The sequence below is a fragment of the Panicum hallii genome, chromosome 6 (genome assembly GCF_002211085.1).
Source record: "Panicum hallii strain FIL2 chromosome 6, PHallii_v3.1, whole genome shotgun sequence".
Classification (NCBI taxonomy): domain Eukaryota; kingdom Viridiplantae; phylum Streptophyta; class Magnoliopsida; order Poales; family Poaceae; genus Panicum; species Panicum hallii.
In genome coordinates, this window is record NC_038047.1 from 14,730,852 (window position 1) to 14,751,226 (window position 20,375).

At 42.4% G+C, this 20,375-nt stretch overlaps 1 pseudogene; it reads left to right on the forward strand.

The window, feature by feature from the left end:
• The first annotated feature begins 580 nt into the window (after positions 1-580).
• Positions 581-6,003, forward strand: LOC112896828 (annotated as a pseudogene).
• The last annotated feature ends 14,372 nt before the right edge of the window (positions 6,004-20,375 follow it).

Genomic DNA, 20,375 nt, shown 5'->3' on the forward strand with positions numbered 1-20,375 from the left:
CAATCCATAATTATTTATTTACATAAGATCCTAATTGAACCTAGCGTAGCGTCCCATTTCCTAACAGGTTTAGAAGTCCGTATCGTTATACGTTAACGCTCTAAGAGGAGCCGAATCGGTTTTGTACAAGCCCGTTAATCAATACCACGTTAATCATCTACACAGCAACCAAAACAAACACCGTTAAGAGAATCAGATCACACCGCAATCAGGTCCTGTCCAAAATTTGCCGAACAAAAGGTCACCAAATCATAAATCAAGATCCATATTGATTATATTTGGTGCACATGAGGCCCAGATTTCTTGGTCATAAATAAAATTGGCTTCAACATTGTTTAAGTAATTTGTCTTGGCTCCAATCCAAACATCCAGTATCTGGTCAAAATTTGATCATGCCCTGATTTATCCATGGCCAATTAGCCATATTTTGCATGGCACACCGAGGATGCAAACAAAAGTACTAAAAAGATCTACAATCTAAATATACCCCGTGTCCTGATCGGAGACGTCTATTTATCGCAAGTGCGATAATACAGCAGCGGTCCCAGCGGATACATGTGATGACACGGCGACGGTACCCCGTGCTATGAACAGACATCCGGTGACGCGAGTACTGACTACTCACTAGCAACCACTGACCAGGACCACGGCAGATGCGTGTTAGGGGAACATAGAAGGCGGGGAGAAAACTGCTCGCCCGATCAGCCATGGAGGGCGGCGGCGGCAGCTGGAGGGCCCACCTCCCGTGGGGGTCTCGCCAGAGGGTCGTCCGGAGGATGTGAGCGCTGCCTCTTGTCTCATCCATCCCGCTCCCATCCCCGCTGCTTCTCTCCCACAGGTGTGAGTGCCGGTATCTGCTCCCACCGATTTCGATCCGTGCGCGTCGCGTGCGAGCGGCGTCTCGGTCGGGAGGTTCCAGGCCACGACTAGTTTCTTAATCACGCGGTCTGATTGATTTCTTAGTTTGAGGCTAGATGGGATCCATGGTTACGCTCCGGTTCTTGCCTCTGTAGATAATTTGCGTCCACTCTGGTGGAGGTGATTTATGTCTACAATGACCCCACAAGAAATGCCACAATTTGTCAATTTCCGTTAATATGTGTCTGCGTGTGTAGAGGGGTGCTTAGTTATTTCAGTTGCCACTGGATATATCTTTTCTGCGTCTTTTTCTGTATAAACTATATCCGACAAGAAGCTATTAGAACTGATACCATGATCTATTGTCTCAGGTTAGTTAATGTGTGCTAGGTTTTCCAACTACCATAGACAGCGATAGGAAGTGAGATCATATAGTCGTCCAACTATTCCTTTTCTGAAACAAGTAGATCCATTAATTAAATTATTCATGTGCATACACTACAAGGAGATATAGACTACACGATGGCCTGATGCCTTATTAACAGCTCGCTTGTGAATTTGTTAGCTTGCTGACACTTTGGTAGTGTGGATATGGTACTGTATCAAATATCTTATTACATTTTGGTGTTATCTGTTCAGTTTTGAGGTTCTGAAGAGGTCATTTCCTGCCGATTTGACTGAGGGATTGATTGATCTTCAGAGAGTTGCTGAAAGACTTGAGTGGAGGATATATTCAGTAGCTCGCGACCAGGTTTACAATTAATGCTTTCTACATGAACTGCTTTCTATCATGTGACAAGTTATGTGCATTTCAATATTATGGTGTTTACTGTTCTTTTCTGAGGCTAAATAATGTTTTCTTGCAAAGCTCCCATGTCCCACAGGAGTATAACTTCTTTGCATCATGAACAGCTCTTAGTCTGTTTATACATGCATGCTCATTGGAAGAATCCATTGTTAAATATACCAATCTTTACATATGTATTCATTCAGTTTGAGAGTTATCGTGAAATGTTTGGTGGTCTGGATCTGGAGAATCTAATATAATCATCATGGTTGGTTTCGTGCCACTTTACTTGTTTGTGACAAAATTATGTTCTTCCATTCGGCAGTAGATTGGGAAGAAGTTTAGAATTATGTTCTTACTTTCACAAAGCATATTTGTTCTTTCTGAACGGACAGCATAATTAGCATGTCTTTTGTTTTTTTGGTGTGCTCAGAACGAATATCTGCAAAGAATCTCTCTCAGAGTTCTCTATTTCTCATCTGAATCTCCTTTGTTACTGGAGCCTCGACCAACGCAGATGGCTCTACCTTCAAATGAGCTCAGTCATAGGCGGGAAGTTGATCACAGTGACACTGAAGGTATGCAGCAAGTATCCGTGGCTTGTACACAGTCCCTAGCTTCAACATTTTAGAAACACAATTGCAATGACCACCACATTCAATTCATCATTAATCTGAGAAATGAAAGAAAATCATTGAATCTTGTCATCACTTATGGGAAAAAGAGAAGGATCTAGACTGTTTATTTTGGTGGATCAAATATGGTGTGCGTCCATTAGTTGAGCTTTTACGGTTGTGCAACACATACATTATATTTATCGATGGACATTTGAACCATTATCAAATACAGCTGTATTTTCTATCATAATTATTAGAGTTATATATCAAGTTCAGTTTCATTTCTAATCTGGACCATGTTTTTGTGTGCTTTTCAAACTATTTGCATACAAAGCTACTGTTATCTTCCTTAAAATTGAAAAATAACCTGCTAACATTTTAAGCTACTTCAGTGTTCTTGTAGTGTGTAACATGCACCGTAGCGAAACTAAAACTGAGAATATAAGTATAGATTTTATTTGGCTGGGCAATTATTTTCTTTAACTTATTTAATTGATATCTGGTGGAACACAGGTATGGTAGTTGGTAGCAGTATTTTCTTAAATGTGTCTTCTCTGTATGCCACCCTTTTTCATGTCATCTCTATTTTTTGTCACTCTTCCTTTCATCATCTCGTTTATATCATTCCTCCTGATATCCTGGTGCAACTGTCCTTTTGACACTCTTCTCTAGTAACTCTTATGTTATTCTCCACCTTCATTTAGTCATTTGCCTAACGGATATGCTGCAGCTGAAGCTTTGGCTGGTTACATTTATAGCAGCATCAAGACTATGCACAAGCTAAATAGAGATTTTTTTAATTACACATTTGGCCAATATCAAATACACTTGCATGCTTTGGAAGAATGTATAAAACAATATTTTTGGAGAAAAAGGATGTCTTGACTATCTATTATTCTATTCATTTTAGTCTATTCATGTTTTGGATAGTGGAAATAGCTTGAGTACTTATTTTGCTGCAGAAGTCCTACATAGAGTGCAAGGTACACAGGGCAAGGTTGTTTGGGGCCTCATTGATGGCAACTTGCCAACCCATGGTGCGCAGCCGGCTGAGACAGAGGTGGTGGCGGGTCTAGGGAGAGAGGGAGAGGAAGAGAGTTCGGAGTAGAGAAGAACAATGATCTTCTTCATTACTTGATGAATAAACCCTTCCACTATTAGTTATCTGATTCCATATTTAAGTAAACTTGACACGAAACTGATTATGGATAGCTGTCAGGTGCAGCGGTGGCATCCCTGGCCTGGTTGCTGCTGCATTTGGCCAGCCCACCTGGCCCATAGGAAAGTAATCGCATAAGGCCATAACCGTCTGTGTAATTTTGACCTTACGACTTCCTCCGGTGTATTAAATTCCAAGCCTGGCTGCTGCTGCATTTGACCGGCCCACCTGGTCCATAGGACGCGATCCCATAAGGCAATAACAGTATGTGAGGTTTTGGACCTTGCGACTTTCTCTGCTGTGTTGACCAAACGAATAACAGTTGCGATTTTGCACAAAGGCACACAACTACTTCTGAAAAAAAAAAGTATACTGACCACCACTCTTTAGAAATTGAACATTTGATCTACAACAGTTATTGTAAAAGCTAAGACCCTCATTTGTATATGCCACCTTATTTGCCTCGAGAAACATAAAGCTGATTGAGGATAATCAGATAATATGGTTTTGGAATTATTATCTCACGTAATGTTTCTGAATGCCAAAGTAATAAAAACTGGCTAGTATGGTCTACGTTGTGCCATTGCACCAGTCTTCTGTCCTTAATATGGACCAGTTTTGCTGGCCCTGGCCAGTCACCTGTACGCTCTCTACTGAAAGCAGAGTTCTGACAAATGTCTTTTAATGCAGAGGACTTGCTTGATAGAGATCGTCCAAGAAGCCACAAGAAGCTCTGTGAGGATGACAGGCTAAGTGACCTTCCAGACTCAATGCTACACCACATTATGTCCTTCTTATCAGCAAAGGAGGCTGCACGCACATGCGTTCTGTCCCAGAGATGGCGCCTGCTTTGGACCTCAGCACCATGCCTTGATATCTCCATAGATCAGTTTGGCAATGACAGAGTGCGGTTCAGTAAGTTTGTGGAGCATCTTTTACAATCGCGGGCTCCTGCATCATTGGATACATTTTGCCTTCACACTTGTGCACTAGATCGAGCCTGCAACTGGATTGATCATGCTATCAAGCACAATGTTCGAGTGCTTGAATTCACAGAAGATGCAAGATGGGAACCTTTGTACTTGGATCCACAATGTCTTGCTTTCTCTTCTGAATTCCTAACTTGTTTGAAAGTCACTAACGTAGCTCTAGATGGTAGTGTCTTTGACCCACTCAGCCGCACATGCCCATCTTTGGAAACTCTCCAGTTGATAGGTAGCTTCTTTGAGGTGTCTGAAATTTCTTCAAATTCATTAAAGAGGTTGGATATTATTGGTTGCTTTTTCTCAAAGGATCTCATGATTCGTACTCCTAACCTGATCTCCCTGTGCCTTGAGAGTCCGCAATGCAAATGTGCTTGGTTCAATGACCCTTCCAAAACAACAGCAGCAATTACTCTGTGATATTTCAAGTGCCAAGATTATAGAGTTGTCATCTTCCATGATACAGGTATGGTACAGCTCTAAAGGTGGTTCTCACCCATTTTCTGAGTATTGTCTTTAGTTATTTCCATTAAAGCTGCATTTGTTTATTTTGTTTTACATAATTAAAAGGTTCGATTCAGCAAAGAACTCCTGAGGTGCATGTTTAACAATTTAAAGAACCTCTCTCTTGGGGAGTGGTGCCTTTCGGATAATTTTTCTCCACTAGTTTACTTCCTTCAACACTCACCTCGCGGATTGTTCTCTGCAACTCGGGAACATGAAGTTGAAATCGCTAGTAATCGCGGATCAGCATGCCGCGGTGAATATGCTCAAGTGTGCGACTCCGTATGAGGACCTCCTTCCCTTTTGCTCTGCCCACTCTCCGTTCACACGGTTATCAAAGCGGAGGAAGGGTGGGGAAAGGGCAAAAGGGCAAGGTGAGTAGTGAAAGCAAGAACAAGAAATGAATTCGAATTTTCGAATAACGGATCCTTCTAATCCAATCTATCTAATGTCTTTTTCAGGAGCCAGAGGAAATGTGCCCATCACTCCTGCAATGGCACCGACTAGAGAAGCTTACTCTTAAGATTAAGGTAAATCTCTGTTACCTTTTACATGTAATGTTCTTTGAATGTCTAATGAAATCCTACCGAAATTTACTCTTTTCGAACTTTTGGTGCAGTCAGACAATGGCGTGGGAATAGATACCATTTGCTTGCATGAGAGATCATTTTCATCTGATCTACTGAAGAAAGCAACCATCTTTTGCACGGAAGGTGATGCAAGGGTTTCTGTGCTGATGACCATGTTGCGTGCTAATGCAAAATCTCTGGAAGAAGTCGACATCATACACTACTAGATGTTCTGTTCTCAAGAATGTCGTTGTACCTGCCAGAGCCCAGGTGGGGCTTTGATTATCATTCTTAGCATGATAGTACTGTGCAAATCAAGAATGTATGTGGAGGATGAGTTCCTGTGTGTATAGATGCTCTGTGAAGTACGAGCCCTTAAATTTGTTGGGAGGTTTTAAATTTGTTGGGAGGTTTCCGCCACATCTTACAACCTGGTGATGTTTGTGGTAGCTTTCTATCTAAGCTTACACTGAAAATAGCAATTTGCGGATACTGCTGGAAATGATTCTAGCAAAACAGCTTTCGCCAGAACCGCAGAGCCAAGAGTCATGAATGGAGGATCCTCTGCGGAGGCTGCTGAAGAACTTGTGCAGTGGTTACTTGATGATTACTTGTGCCCCCTTTGTATGTTTCCGTTTGTTTGATGATTATTTGTTATTTTCTCGTTCAGTTTTAGGTGGTCAGGCTGTTTTGAGATCCCTGCTGCTGAGAGGAGGGGAGGGGTTCGGCTTCTCTTAACATGCTGCTTGATCCCTAACGTATAGATCCGGATCCACGCGTCAATGACCCAAAGTGACTCACGTTGGAGTAGCTGCTTCCGGAGAACTAGTGACTGCTGGTTAGTGCGTCGCAAAATAAAGAGTTTGGGCTGGGCACGCGCCCAAGAAGATAGGAAAATAGGCATGCAAAAAAAAGTCATATCTTCCAAACAGAACATCTAGATTGATATCCAATTGCATCGCTATTTGTTTTAAATTGATGTTTGAAACAAGACCACGCTTAAATATGTTTAAATGATTTTTGCAGTGGAACATTTTAAAAAAATTGAACAATTTCATTATTAGGTGTAACGATTGTTGTCACTTCAGAATGAAACTGTTTCACCTTCATTAAAAATATTTTAGACTAAATTAATTTTAATATAATCAAGTGTGGTCTTCTTATGAGAACTTCATATAAGAAACATAACTGTACAATCGGGTTCTAATTTGGACACTTGGTTTAGAAATTTCAGATTTTCTTTATTTCTGTTTGCGCCAAAACACATGCACGTTAATGTGACATCATTGACTGCATTCGAAATATCAATATTCAACATCTTATATCCACCAAATATAAATGTGGATATTTGTATTTGTATCCATATCTAATACAATACTATCCGAATTCAATTTTTATCAATTTTCTTTATCTGATTGAAAGGACCGTGACACTCTAAGAGGGATGAATTAGGTGTTCTAAAAACTAAGACTCCAAGCATATGAAAAAATCTATTCCAATTTCTATCTAGATGTGCACTAGGTTTTTCTATACGTTGCTATCTCTACCGCATAAAAATATTGCACCCTAGGTTCCAATCCTATAAACTACACAAGACAATTCTAGGAAACATAAATGTGGAATGTAAGTGCAAAGAAGTGCGGAAGTAAAGGGGTACATAATGCAAACTCTCGACGTGGCGATACGGCGATTTTTACCGAGGTATCGGAAAGCAACGCTTTTCACAAGTCCTCATTGTTGGAGCCCCTCTCAAAGGAATACCCGTGCAAGGGTATAAACTCCCCAGTCGAGTAACTCCATGTATAACCGACGAGCCTTCCCCACGCGTAAGTGGGTCTCCGCCTAGCCTTTCCTGAATGCTCCCCGTCGTCTTCACTAGGTAGAGCTTCGGCAAAACACCGAGGACCTCTCCTCCCTCTCACAACTACCGGCAGCCACTCCACAAATGTGGTTTTAGGGTCTCGCATGACTTACAAGCCCCGGATTTACAACTCTTGGTGCGTGCAAGCACCGATACAATGAAGGTGTGCAAACCTCGTCTAACTCTAACCTAATACCTAAAGCAATGCGCTAAGAGGCCTAAACAAGCACTAATCAAGCCCTAAGACTTTTGCTAATTGCCTTAATCTTCTCCTAAGCACGTTGGTGGATGAGCACTAAGAAATATGTAGAACATAAGCCAATACCTTTCACTGAGCTCAAGCACACTTGAAAAGGCCGGGTGGAGGGGTATTTATAACCCCAACCAAAGGAACTAGCCGTTGCTCCTTATGCTGCACACGCAGCATTGATAGATTAGTTCAGTCAAGTATAGTGACCATGACCGAATTGATCGGTCAGTACATTTAGCACTTGGACAAATGGTCACTGACTACTGACAGATAAATTCGGTCACTGCCGAAAACTTGAGCATAGTATAAATCTGCATTCCAGTACCAAATTGAGATCAAGCTAGGCCCACGGATTAATTCGGTTATTATCATTTCACTGAGCACATAATTAGTTGGTCATTTCAGTACCTTCTCCTTCTGCTGCCCATGATCACAAATTGATTCGGTGCAAGCTTCTTTTGGACCACCGAATTGATCTGTCATTGCAGAGACGTCCTTCTCCTCTGTTCTTCAGCACCGACTAAATTGGTGCCATCTTCCTGGCACCACCGAATCTTACTATCAATCCAGAGAGATTTGCAGCAACAAACAACATCACCGACTAATTTGGTCATGGTCATTGGAAGTGACTGAATTAATCTGTCTGTGTAATCTGAGTTTGCACAAGAACCAGGGACCACCGACTAATACTATGGTCACTCTTCTCCCTGAGAGTATTAGTTGGTCAGTTGACAGTATTAATCGGTCAGTTGCATCTATGCTTGTTTTGCTTGTTTCTTCATGAATCTTTCCATACTTGATCATTTGAATGGCTTCCATTATATCCTTGGAATCTTTAAACACCTTCAAGGGTATATCTTGACAAACACATTAGTCCCAATAGTTATGTTGTTATTCAATCACCAAAATCACAAACGATGGCTTAGGGGCCATTTTCCTTACAATCGCCCCCTTTTGGTGATTGATGACAACATAACCAAAGCAAGAAATCATAGTATGCAATTAAAACAACTACTTGCTTGGATGCAATGCAAGAGCAAGAACATATGCTAATTGAAATATGCTAAGATACCAATTGAAAATATGGAGATGATCATACCTTGCTCTTACCATTTGAAAAATAAATCCCCTTGTGTTGTCACAATGGACGTGAGACTCCCCCTCATTCCAATGCCACTTTTCTCCCTTTATTGGACCAAATTCTTGCAATCTCCCTCAAGATAGTGATATGAACTTGCGATATGCACTTGAGGTTCTTGCTTTCTTGCATGCTCCCCCTTAAGAGCGGCTCCCCCTTAAGGTATACTTGCTTTGGTCACTAAAATTCTCCACCTTTGGAATCAAACACCGGAAAGGAAGACATCAAATGGACAAGGGAGATTTTCATAGAACATGATCTTTTGGATGTGGAAGGCAAACAAGATCATGAATATGAAACTCACATAACATAGACTAAGCTCCCCCAAAGTGTGTGCATGCATATGGTGGAAGGCAAAGCATATGAACAACTAGTCAATTAAGACAAGATGAGGAGATTAATCTATATTATGCATGGAGATAGCTTCAAATGAATTGAAAGATATGGAATCGATGAAAACAAAGATACCACATATGTTGAAACCAATTGAAGAGAGATTCATGCATATCTCCGGGGATTATTCTTCTTTCCCTTGAGACTACACACATGATAAGCTTGCAAACAAGGTTAGTCTCAAAATCATAAACCATAAGATAGCTCCCCCTAAATGTGTGGATACAAGTATTTGAATTACTTGTGGGAAACATGCACTAGTCAATGACGACATTGGGAAGTTATCCTATGACTTGGATTTGGCACGAAAAATAAGAAATAAGGTTAGTGCCAATTTTCTACAACTAATAAACCATGTAGGTTGCTCGTGGGTTAAAGAGAAACACAAGCAACCTACCATAAGAAAGATTACTCTAGGCAATGCAAAGGAATTTAAATATGCTTATGCAATCCTAGAAAAGTATAGGAACTAGATGCTAATTGAAAATTACATGAAAGGACATCTAGTTATCTAGGTTACCTATGGAGGATTTAGGTATTGGATGGACCAAGGATTTTTGCAATTTGTTTCAATTCTTGATAAACTTGGCATAAGCATGAATAACTTCTTTTGTAGCCAAGTCTCCAAATCCTCCCGAGTCCCATGGACTCTACGACACCTTTAGAACCCAGACCTTCTTGGAGCCTTTCATGGTAGAAATAAAATTTTCCTGGGCACCCAAATAGGTTGGTTCCACCCCTTGCCTTGCTTGTTGATCATGTGAGCCACCACCTTGTGTTCTTTCTTCTTGAGAAGATAGGGTGTGCTATTTTTCTTGTCAACCTTCAAGTAAGACTTGGTGTTGGAGTTGACTTTTTTATTATTTTCTTCCCCTTTCTTTTTGTTCTTGCACTCATAGGACTTGTGGCCTTCTTGATGGCATGAGTAGCAAGCCACGGTTGTTCCCTTCTCAAACTTCTTCACCATCTTGGGACGGTTATCTTGAGAAGGTTGTTTCTTGCACTCATGACAACTTTTCTTTTTCTTTAGCCTTGTCAAGTCCTTTTGTGAGCCTTGTTACTTCTTGCTTGAGCTTGTTATTTTCTTGGGCAATGAGATCATCACAAGTTTCTACAACAACATTCTCAACACAAATCTCATTGCAAGAGAGTGAGCTAGATTCATCAATCAAATCAATACAAGAAGTAGAGGCATCCTTTTTAGTTTCAATGATAGATTTTGATGCCTTTTTATAGATAGTTATAGTTTGTTCAAGTAACTCAATTTTCTTGGTTAGCTCATTATTTTGATCAATGATCATATCAATTTTTTCGGCCAATTCTTTATAATTGGATGATGAGCTAGCCAATTTTCCTTTGAGTTCCTTGTTTTTAGAAAGAAGTCTTGTTATTGCTACTTCTTGAGTGCGAACAAGATCCACAAGTTCATGAATTGAAGGACAAGAGTCATCATCACTTACATCGCTATCATTCATACCTTTGGCCATAAGGCAAATATGCGATGAGCTTGATAAAGACAAGAAGGTACATGGCTTGTGGTGGATTTCTTCATCACTTGAGCTTGTCATATCAAATCCACCCTTTGCAATGCTAGTGAAAGCCTTCTTGCTTGCCTTTCTTTCCTTCTTCTTTTCCTTGTGTCTTGTTTTCATGAGAGGACAATATTCTATGTAGTGTCCCTTCTCACCACAACCAATATATTCCTTTTTCTTGTTCTTCTTTCTTTGGTTGTAGCTCACGAACTGTTCAATAGTAGTAGGGACACCCTTTGAGTTGAGCTTTTTTGGTAGCTTGTTGACTCCTTTAACAAGTTGCTTGATTTCTTCACTATCATCGGAGGAGCTACAACTTGCTTGATCATCACCATCTTCTTCTTCTTCATCATCACTACTCTCATTTTCCCTTGTGCTTGAAGCTTCACCTGGGCTTGAACTTGAGCTTGATTCTTGCTCTTGAACTCTCTTGCTTGATTTGGAAGATTCTTGCTTTTCTTCAATCTTTTTCTCCTTTTCTTCTTTGCTTGATGTGTCAACATCTTGACCTGAAGGAGAAGGTTCTTTGCCAATCTTCATGGATAGCTCATGAGCAATGATCTTGCTCAACACTTGAGTGGGCTTCATCTTGCTCAAGTCTTCAAACAAGTGGAAGTAGGTGACGATGGTGGAGTATCTACTCTTGGGAAGTACTTGGATGATCTTTCTTGATATGTCCTCATCACTCAACTTTGCCAAACCTATTTCATTTAGCTCATTGACAATAACATTTAATCATGAGTACATGTCATTAGCTAATTCATTAGGCAACATTTTGAAATAATAGAAAGCCTCTTTGACCAAGAGATACTTTTGCTCCCTAACATCACTCGTGCCGCTGTGGAGCTCCTTGAGCATGTTCCAAATTTTGTGTGCCCTTTTATGATTATACACTCTATTGAACACGTCAATGCTAAGAGACTCTAGAAGAGAATTCCGAGCGATAGCATTGAACTGTATCTCTTTTTCATCGGCATTGGTGGGGTTGTTTGGCCGAGCTAGGGGTTTCATTCCTTCATTCGTCAATCTCCAAACACCTAAACCTTTTGCTTCTAAAAAGCATGACATGCGAACATGCCAATAGGGGTAGTTTGTTCTGTCAAAGTGTGGAGGCCTACCGAGATCACTCATAACCTCCTCGGATGTCATTTTGCTCGATAGCGGTGAAGCCAAAGGTCCAAAAACAAGTGACAAGCTCTTATACCGATTGAAAGGACTGTGACACCCTAAGAGGGGGGTTGAATTAGGTATTCTAAAAACTAAGGTTCCAAGCACATATAAAAACCTATTCCAATTTCTATCTAGATGTGCACTAGGTTTTTCTATGTGTTGCTATCTCTACCGCACAAAAGTTTTGCACCCTAGGTTCCAATCCTATAAACTACACAAGACAATTCTAGGAAACGTAAATGCGGAATGTAAGTGCAAAGAAGTGTGGAAGTAAAGGGGTATAGAATGCAAACTCCCGGCATGGCGACACGACGATTTTTATTGAGGTATCGCAAAGCCCCTCTCAAGTCCTCGTTGTTGGAGCCCCTCTCAAAGGAATGCCCGTGCAAGCGCATAAACTCCCCGGTCGAGTAACTCCATGTATAACCGACGAGCCTTCCCCACGCGTAAGTAGGTCTCCGCCTAGCCTTTCCCGGATGCTCCCCGCCATCTTCACTAGGTAGAGCTTCGGCAAAACACCGAGGGCCTCTCCTCCCTCTCACAACTAGCGGCAGCCACTCCACAAACGTTATTTTAGGGTCTCGCAAGACTTACAAGCCCCGGATTTACAACTCTTGGTGCGTGCAAGTGTAACACCCTAATGTAAAATTCCGAGATTTATAATGAATTTAATTTGGCTCCAGTAATTTTCTAAGGATTTATTTTGCCTAGCTTGCATTTAATTTAATTAAATTCCACAAAGAATTAAAATTTATTTTAGGTTCAACATGTTTGTGCATTCATGCTGGTGCATAGGTTTTATTTGAATGAGTGTATAGGGTTTGAATTAGAAAATTCATTTGAGTTCAAATAGATTTGAGTTTCAAAAGGGCTAGAAAAAGAAAAGGGAAGGAGGAAATCAAACTTAGCTTCTAGCCCAGCCCGGCCTACTCCCCCTTCCCCCTCGGGGCAGCTCCTCTCTCTCGCACGCGGCCCAGCTAGCACGGCCCGCTCTTCTCTACCCCGCGGCCTGCTCCGCTCGGCCAGCTCGCGCGCTCGCTTTGCTCCTCCTCCCCGCACGCAGCTCAACTCGGCCCGCTCTCTTTCTCTCTCTCTCTCTCTCTCTCTCTCTCTCTCTCTCTCTCTCTCTCTGACTACTTGGCCCCGCTCGGCAGCGCCCCCTTCTCCTTTCCTTTGTTCCTCCCCGCTCCACCGCCGCGCAACGTCCGGCCCGATCCTCACCGGCCTTCCCCCGAGCGCGCCTCCCCGAGATCCCCGGCCTTCCCCTTTAAACGCACCCGCAAACCCCCTGCGCTCTTATCCCCTACCCGTGGCCGCCGCCCCCAAACCCTAAGCCTCCGCCCGCCTTACTCCGCCGCGCAGCATCTCCTGCTCCGCCATGGACCCACCGCTCTGCCGCACCCCAGACCCGGCCAACCCCCGCCATCACTTCACCTCGGTGCCAGGGAGCTCCCCAAGCTCTTCACCCGCGACCCCGGACTGTGCAACGGCCGGAATTACACTAGAAGTTGCCGCCGGTGAGTAGCTCAGCCACCGCGATTTCTCTCCGCTGGCGTGTTTCCGTCCTCCTTAACCCCCGTGGTACCTTCACAGCACCACTCCGAGCAGATCCACGGAGTCCAGGAGCCAGGAGGACCTCTGCAGCAGCTTCTTCCCCGATTCCGACCCATCCCCGCCGCTCGGACCTCGCCGCCGGCCACTCTGAGCTGTTTCTCCAGGCAGTTCGAGCCCTCAGTGAGCACCACGGCACCTTCCCCGTCCTGTTGCGCTAGATCCGGTAGGCTGTAGCCCACCCTTGTGCCAGAGCACGCATGCCGGCACCCCGCCGCCGCCGCTCCACCGGGGCGGGCCCTCTGCAGCTCTGTACCACCGCCACATCACCCTGTTTTGGCTTGCCTTTGCATCGCGCACGCGCTCGGCCCCATTTGCGCCCTTTCCTATGCCCAGAACAGCACGCACGCGCGCACGCCGGCGAGCTCCGCCGTGCAGACCCGCCACCGCCATCGCAACCGCATTCCCGAGCCTCGCCGAGCCCCGCCAAGGCCCTAGGTGGGTTACGCATGTCGCGTAGTTTGTCCCAGACCCAAGCCCCGCTCGATTTGGCCACCAGAGCGCCGGAATTGGCGAAGTCCGGCGAGCCCGAGCCGCGCGCCGCTGCGGGAACTCGTCTCCGGTGACCAGCGCCACCACCCCGCGTGCCCAAACCCCGTGAGCCGTCTGATCCTGAGCCAACGCCCACGATTAGATCGCAGTTCGTTTAGATCTGAGCCGCGGGATCGTGATCCAATGGATCAGATCCACGCGTACCGGTTCGTCCTCATTTTTAATCCGAGCCGTAGATCCAGATCCGACGGTCCAGATTAGAAGATACCGCTTCAGCCGTGCAGTTTTGTTTAAGAGCCCCTGAGTTTCTTCGGAATCAACTCGCAGTTCACCCCGTTCAAAAGTAATTCCAGATAAGCCCTATTTTAGCGTTTAGACCCTGAGCTTTCTAGATTTTGGGTCCGCCGTCCAGCCCTATAGTTTTTGCACGTTAGCCCTTGCGTCTATAGTTTAATTGGGTACAAGTCTCTAGTTTTCTCGCAGTTAAGCCCCTAGACCTTGTTTTACCCTAGTTTTCGCGTCTTAGCTCCGTTTTAGGTGGTTTTTGCGCTCAGGCAATCGTTGTAACGCGTAGAATAGCTTTAGCTCAGTTTTGTGTGCTGTTTTATTGTATTGTTGTACTGTTTCTTATCTTTTGCCATTGTTTGCATGTATGTGCATGTGTGGACCATGTTTTGGCGTTGCGATCGTGAGTAGACGTTGAGCCACCGGAGGAGTACCAGGAGCCACTTTCTTCATACGCGTTTGAGCAGCAGCCAGGAGAGTTTGAGGAAGGCAAGTATAACATGAACATCCTATCACTTTTAAATACAATTTCATACTGCATTTTAATACTGTATGCCTATAAGGATTTCCTAGCCACTTTTATCCTTTATATATATATATACCTTGGGTTGCATTATGGTTAAGTTGTGCTAGGTGCTACGCTCTCACACACTATGGTCCTTTTTTAATTAAATTTGATTAATGGTATATGTAACTTGATTTTAAGAGTGGCCCTCTGTGCCGTGTGCTTGAGCGGCTCACGTCTCGTTAAAATATGTTTTATAGAAACATGGTTCAGGGGGCTAGCACGGTGCTTAGTGCTTGGTTGGTCACTCTCCATAAGGACCAGTTCATAGAGCGACAACCTAGGACAACCGCGCAACCACAAGATTGGAATGGGACGGTCTTGACTTACTAATTGGGGCATTTTGGTTTGGGAGTAACTTACCTGCGGGGCAAGAGGGGTGGTAAGCTTCAATGGTCCCTGCTCCTCCGGCTTGGTCTGTGCTGTGTGCTTGTATCCCCGTGAGGTGGGCCCCATCGTCGCCGATCCAGAAACCTTAACGGTTACACCTTACTAACGTGGTCCTTTGTAACGGTCTCGTAGTGCGCTTGCTAGTCATCTCACCTAAGAAAGTGTGATGAACAACTAGCGTAGCTCACGACTTGTGGGTAAAGTTATGCAACCTCTCGAGAGTGTAAAACTGATATACTAGTCGTGCTCACGGTCATGAGCGGCCCAGATCCTCCGTCTGATTAGTGGGGTTTATCTTTGGTGGTTTGGCTTCGATTTCAGTAGACACATGAGTAATTTTAATTAATTATATTGTAACTTGGGTTATGGTAATTTATTCATTCGTAGTAAATAGCTTTAATAAAATTTTCCAAGATTAAAAGCTAATGCAGTTGAGTCAGCTAACCGTAGAGCCTCATAATTCGGGTTATACTTGTTGAGTACAAGTTGTGTACTCACACTTACCTTCTTTACTCTTCTGTTCTCTTTGGGATATCTTCGACTGCTGCTCAGTAACAGGCGACGTGGAGGACTACATCAGCGGACTCGATGATTTCTAGGTGTTTGTCTCCCAGCCGACGTCCCTGTGGCGCCCTGTTCTTCATGTATTCATTTTACGCTTCCGCACTCCTTAAACCTATTCTTGATTCAGTTGTACTAATTCATTTACAATTCATACGCTTTTATTTCGTGATATGTGTTGTGATATCTTGGTAATTCTGTTGTATATATGCGTGACTTGATCCTGGCGCATATATGATTGCTTGATTTATGTCTTTGTAAATCGGATGTGACAGCAAGCACCGATACAATGAAGGTGTGCAAACCTCGTCTAACTCTAGGCTAATACCTAAAGCAATACGCTAAAGGCCTAAACAAGTACTAATCAAGCCCTAAGACTTTTGCTAATTGCCTTAATCTTCTCCTAAGCACGTTGGTGGATTGAGCACTAAGAAATATATAGAACACAAGCCAATACCTTTTACTGAGCTCAAGCACACTTGAAAAGGCCAGGTGGAGGGGTATTTATAACCCCAACCAAAGGAACTAGCCATTGCTCCTCATGATGCACATGCAGCATTGACAAATTAATTCGGTCAAGTATTATGACCATGACTGAATTGATGGACCAGTACATTTTGCACTTGGACAACGGTCACTGACTACTGACAGATTAATTCGGTCACTGCTGAAAATTTGAGCATAGTATTAATCTGTCATTCTAGTACCGAATTGAGATTGAGCGAGGCCCATGGATTAATTCGGTCATTATCATTTTACTGAGCATAGAATTAGTCAGTCATTCCAGTATCTTCTCCTTGTGCTGCCCATGATCACAGATTGATTCGGTGCAAGCTTCTTTTGGACCACCAAATTGATCTGTAATTGTAGAGACGTCCTTCTCCTCTGTTCTTCAGCACCGACTAAATTGGTGCCCTCTTCGTGGCACCACCGAACCTTACTGTCAATCCAAAGAGATTTGCAGCAACAAACAACATCACCGACTAATTCGATCATGATCATTGGTAGTGATAGAATTAATCTGTCATTTTAATCTGAGTTTGCACAAGAACTAGGGACCACCGACTAATATTGTGGTCACTCTTCTCCCTGAGAGTATTAGTCGGTCAGTTGACAGTATTAATCGGTCAATTGTATCTGTGCTTGTTTTGCTTCGTTTCTTTGCGAATCTTTCATACTTGATCATTTGAATAGCTTCCATTACATCCTTGGAATCTTTAAACACCTTCGAAGGTATATCTTGACAAACATATTAGTCCCAATGGTTATATTATTATTCAATCACCAAAATCACAAATAATGGCTTAGGGGCCATTTTCCTAGTCTTTAAACACCTTCGAAGGTATATCTTGACAAACATATTAGTCCCAATGGTTATATTATTATTCAATCACCAAAATCACAAATAATGGCTTAGGGGCCATTTTCCTTACACTGATTCCACATTCGTATTAGATAATATCTGACACAATCCATATCGCGGAGAGTAAAATACCATGTCCATATGAGACTATTTAAAACTTATCTTTATAACTAATTGCTAATGATAAATCATATTAATTTTAATATGAATAATGACGTACATCGAAACTATTCAAAAGCTAGCTCCATGACTAATTAATAATGATATAAATTTTAATATTACTTAATATATTTTATTGAAACTATTTAACATTTATCCCTTTTTTATGGCCAAGGTTGTTAATTTTAATAATAAAGATATATGAAGATTAAATTTTTGTTTGGATATTCTAATGTATCTATTTTTGGATTAAATATTTTTTATTTGTATATTGATAAAGTTTATACATTTATTGGAATATAATTTATTCATAGTTTTATTTATTTTTTATGTATTTAACTTTTCAAATATTTCTTAATAGATATACTTTCGTCAACAAGCGATCTTTCTCTATGTTTGTTGTATTTTCATACTTAGTTTATACTTGTATAATAATTTTATCATTCTAAAATCATCATAAAGAAAATAACTAAATGTCATCTTCTAAATTGAGTAAATATCCGAATGCAAATGCAAATCCGAATCTAAGGTATCTATTTTGTATTCATATCTGAGAACATCCGAATTGGTATACAGTTATTCCATACGAATCCTATCTGATTTCATACGAATCCTATTCCTATCTGATTTCACACGTACCAAAACCAGTAATAGTGTGGACACTGGACAGAGATCAAGTGCAGTCATTCTACATGAGTGTCTGCCATCGACACATAGGCCAGCCGAGTGTAGCATGTCCGCTCCGCTAGCCCACGGATCAGTGGCAGACTGCACTGCACAGGAACTTATCCCAGTAGTGTGGATCGAGGCTGTTGGCACGGTTCAAGACTTCAAGACCAGCTACGTCGGGTGCAAACTGAGGCGAGTGAATGAAGACCCAGACAAAGCATAAGCATATAGATCAGTACAAGCTAACTATTAACAGGGATTTGTTTGGATCTACACACTAATAGATGGTTGGATATTTGTTCCCATCTACCAGCATAAGTATATTAGTAATTTACACATAATTGACCAATTGTTAGTAAGATGGACTACTAATAACTAGCATGTCCCTTTAAAAAAAACTAGCATGCCTATTAGCCGCTCTATTTGATTTCCACCTACTGAATTTATCTACTAGTATTAGTACTACTGTAATATTAAAAAGATCTAAACACAATCTTAGGCAATGATGGTCTCATTCTCAATCTCCTGCGTGGAATACTTTAGCAAGAGCACTTCTCTTTATTTGACATGACAACTTGTCACACTTCAGGTCCCTTTGGTTGAGCTTTTGGGGGCTACTTTTGCTTCTCAAAAGCCAAAAGCCAACCAAATGGCACATCCTAGTCCTCCTGTTTTGTCTAGCTTTTTTCGTAGTAGAAATTTGACGGTCGGTCCGGAGTAGCTGGCTATTAGGGAGAACTTTGTAAAATTCACCCACGCCTATACCGGTTCGATTCCCCATCCGACCACACCCCAACGGAAAAAGAAGTCTGCGCCGGGCCGCCAGCCACCGAGCGAGCTCCGCCACCGCCGAGGGCACCAGCTCCGCCGCCGGCCACTAGCGAGCGCCGCCGCCAGCCACCTAGGAGGGAGAGGAAAGGAACACAGAGCAGAGGGGAGAAAGGGTATTTGTTGTTGGAGAAGAAGAGCAGGGAAGAAGAAGAGAAGGCTTGAGCTGCTGTTCGATGAGGGAGAGGCAAGGAGCGGGAGGTGGTTGGATAAAGAGACTACTGCTTGCTCTGATTTGTGAACACAAGGAGCAGATGGAGGCGTGAGAGCTGCGACTACCAATTTGTTGTGGGCAGGAGAAATTCAAAGGAGGGAGAGAAGAGCGGGCACAGGTGCTTGGCTGCTGGTGTGCTTGCGGCTGCCCGTGGAGGTGTTGCAGGGCCAGCAACGGGGAAGGCCACGACGGTGGCCGAGAAGGCCTCGCCGGCGGCCACCGGAGGCGCCCGGCTCCCGTCCTCCCTTCCCTGGATGCAGCGGGATGAAGAAGAAGAAGTTGACGAATTGAAAGTGCATCTAGACCTCCTGTGGGTTTTGGTGGATGAATGACAATACAATTAAAGAACTAATGAGTTTGATGAACTTTGGATAGGTCTCAATGCAAATAAGTGTACCAAAATTAGAATATCTCAAATTGAAGAAAGGACAAGCAAATTGAAAAGATAAAAGAGACATAGTTGCAAGGGCTATCGTTTGATCTCATTGATGGCTTGCTTGTACGAATGAGTAAAGATTGATAATACATTGGTATATTGATCAAGAAGGGAGAAATGTGATCAAGAGCTTAATATTTTAATAAAAGTGAAGATTCTTGGTTGCTTGATCATAAAGTTGGCATATAGATTAATTTGTTGAACAAATGAAATTCAATGAGTATAATGCATTGATAGTTTGATCAAGAAGTAAGAAATGTGATCAAGAGCTTAATATTCAATAGAAGTGAAGATTCTTGGTTGCTTGATCACAAAGTTGATATATGGATCAATTTGTTAAACAAATGGAATTCAATGAGTACATATTATGGTGCAAGGCTACATGTGATTTAAGATGGCAAGATGGTTAAGGGTTAGTAAGAATTTGGCTACGAGGTACTAAGCGAGGGAGAAGGGCAAGCAAAGGTCTTGACACCGATGGACTCATGCTAGGGTTAAGAAGCAAGTTAGTGCTAGTATTTATGAACCAATCAAGGTCATGGACAGTCACAAGTTGCTAAGCATTAATCATTGTTGAATGATATGGATTTAAATATCTTTAGGATGTCAAAATTAATTATTGATCATATATGGTAAAGAACCTCAAGGCACTAGTTCAAGAAGGATAATGCTCAAGAAAGAGGCAAAGAAAATATTTACAAACTCTAAAAGTATGATATTGAAGAAAAGCGGCATGATAAAGATATTCAAGCTCAAGAGATTTGTATTGTGTTCATTATTTGATCTTGAGTATAGGTAATGTCGTACTATCAAGAAGGATGCGACGTTTATAGCTTTGTTTATGTCTCGGTGCTCAAACCTAATATTTCAAGTGCTAACATGAGAGAAATACTTGTCACAACACTTGTACCGATTGATCTTGGATATTGATTTCAGTTGGAATGGATAGTCCTCTGAATAAACTTTCCATAGAATCCAAGA